The 2,943-nt window shown below is 42.7% G+C and overlaps 1 pseudogene; it reads left to right on the top strand.

Annotated features, from left to right (window-relative positions):
- Positions 1–1,630: 1,630 nt before the first annotated feature.
- Positions 1,631–1,748, top strand: LOC124712689 (annotated as a pseudogene).
- Positions 1,749–2,943: the final 1,195 nt, after the last annotated feature.

Below are 2,943 nucleotides of genomic sequence, written 5' to 3'. Positions count from 1 at the left end.
GGTATTCATAGCTGACTACAATATTTAGATTACACAAGCACAAATTAAGAGTGCGAGTTTTGTTAGCATATTTTAGCTTACCTGTGACTGCAGCTCAGCTTGGTACGTACTAAATGTTACTATTGTTAATTGTCCAGAATCATTTAATTCAAGTTCAAAGTTAAATCTCTTATTTCTAAATTGCGTAGATTCAAGTAGCTTTTTAAATGATTGTTGAGGTGGCCCAAGACTAACCTTATATTATTGAATTTCGTAGTGCTTCAGAAACAAAATTCACTATTAATTTCAGTCACTAAATTAACTTTCAGTTTTCCGATTTTGTTAATTCTTTTGCTAAATTACGTCAGAGTGTAGCGAAATTTATTACTTCTGACAAACTTTCAGTTTTCACACAACACGTGTCAACCTTCAGTTGACACGCTTTTAGTGCTAATTATATGTGCAATAACCTTTCTTTTTCAGTTATTATAGTAGTTGTCCATAGGCTGGCGACCGTAATTTTCCCCAAATCTCAAATATCTAATTAACGCCAATTAATTGTTAACGTGACGACCACACATTTACTTTCTTTATTAACTTTACCCCTTTTCAAAATTAATTTCCACCAGTTTCATTTGCATTTTTCCTTTCATTTAGATGTAACCCTTTCCTCCCTCTTTACCGACAGATTAACTTCGGTGACGATTGCTTTTCCCAAATTTCCATTAGGTACACGCGGTTTAATTTTTCACTGTCATTAAGGTCGATAAGTGAGGGTGAGGTTACAGTCCATGTTTCACTTCCATACATGGTTACACTCCATACAAATACTTTCAAAAACGACTTCCTGACACTTAAATCTATACTCGATTTTAACAAATTTCTCTTCTTCAGAAACGCTTTCCTTGCCATTGCCAGTCTACATTTTATATCCTCTCTACTTCGATCGTCATCAGTTATTTTGCTCCCCAAATAGCAAAACTCTTTTACTACTTTAAGCGTCTCATTTCCTAATCTAATCCCCTCAGCATCTCCCGTCTTTATTCGACTACATTCCATTATCCTCGTTTTGCTTTTGTTGACAGCTTGGAGATTACCGAATTTGGTGGCTAACCCCATCAAGAAGATTGAAGGATTCAACCTCCCGAGGAAACAGTGGAAAGCTCTGCATCGTGGCAGAATGAGTGCTAGTAGATGCAAGCAACTGTTGAGGGCGTGGGGCGTATCGGACAATCCTCAATGTGAGTGCGATGAAACTCAGTAAACTGACCATTTCGAGAATGAACTTTCACGTCACAGTGGAGTGTGCGCTGATTAGAAACTTCCTGTCACACTGCAACGGTGCTGGACAAGAACTAGGGGCCTTCGGCTGTCGCGGACAGTTGCTCTCCCAACTGAGATATCCTAGCCCGACTCACCACGCGCCACCGCAGGTCGTGCTTGAACAACTCCGTTGACAGCAATTGCTAGCGAAAGGCAAATGATCCCGTGTAGTAGTCCCTGTCCAGCATACAGTTTGAATCTGCCAGGAAGTTTCAATGGGCCATTAATTATTATGTGAAACGCGTAGCTACAAGTGTGAAATAAAGGTAATATACATCGAGTCGCTCATAGAGCGGCTACAAAGATTGTAATGTGCTACAGAGTTATAGGCAACGGCCTTGCCGCAGTGGATACACCGGTTCCCGTCAGATCACCGAAGTTAAGCGCTGTCGGGTGTGGGCGGCTCTTGGATGGGTGACCATCCGGGCGGCCATGCGCTGTTGCCATTTTTCGGGGTACACGCAGCCTCGTGATGCCAATTGAGGAGCTACTCGACCGAAAAGTAGCGGCTCCGGTCAAAGAAAACCATCGTAATGACCGGGAGAGTGGTGCGCTGACCACGTGCCCCTCCTATCCGCATCCTTAGCAGAGGATGACACGGCGGTCGGATGGTCCCGATGGGCCACTTGTGACCTGAAGACGGAGTGCTACAGAGTTGTTAATACGCTGTGCTCACAAATTTATGTAACAATTCCAGTTGTAAATGCCGAACTAGGGACTAAATTTCACGGATGTAATATTTGGCTCCTTTTGTAGAGTTAGTTAAGAGTGTCACCGTTTCTCTAGCGGCAATCAAATGAAACGAGACAGATTAAAAAAAAAAAAACTACTTACTATTTCAAATGTAATCTTCGTAACTCTTAATACATTCATCCCACGGTCAGTGTCTTCGTGAAAATATGATTCGACGAAGAAGAGCACTTTCTCGTCCGGAATACATCGACGGCCACGTACGTCTTTCTACAGAGCTCCAAAAATATGGAAATCGCGCAGGGAGGGATCGGTATTATTTGGCGCATATGTAAGGGATTTCTAGCCAAACTTCTGCAGCGTAGTCGAAACAAACTTGGCAATATGTGATAGGGAATTATCCCGCAACAGAGCGATGCTGTCCGTCAATATTCCTGAGCGTTTGGACATGAGGGTGCGCTTCAGTCTTTGCAGTGTGTCCACGTATCGTTGTGAGGTAATTGTGGCGCCATGTTCCAGAAATTCATTCAGCAGCGGGTTGACGGACGGCATCACTCTGTTGCGAGATAATGCCTGGGTTGCAGGATTATGACCGGTCACATGCTGCCGAGGTGGTTTTGAGTACGCTGCAGAACTTTTCGCTGAGAAACCCTTACACATTCTCCAAACAATCCCCATCTCTTCCCACGCCATTTCCATATTTTTGGCACTCTGAAGATATACATTAGTGTCTTTGTTTCGGACGAAGAGGTGAGGCAACAGCAAATATTTTTCCCTGACGGCATTGACAATCTGACAGTATGGTAAATGTATTGACAGTTCTGGCGATTACTATCGAAATAAGAAGCACGTTACTTATAGTCCAACTGCCTCGCTTTCATTTGACTGCCCATTATAGTATACCCGGATCAGTTCGAGCAAAGTATAAAAAATAAAAAATCTTCCTCACAT

Source organism: Schistocerca piceifrons, chromosome 8 (genome assembly GCF_021461385.2).
Source record: "Schistocerca piceifrons isolate TAMUIC-IGC-003096 chromosome 8, iqSchPice1.1, whole genome shotgun sequence".
Taxonomy (NCBI): Eukaryota; Metazoa; Arthropoda; class Insecta; order Orthoptera; family Acrididae; genus Schistocerca; species Schistocerca piceifrons.
Note: the sequence above shows the minus strand (reverse complement) of the source record. Positions and strands in the feature narration are given on the sequence as shown.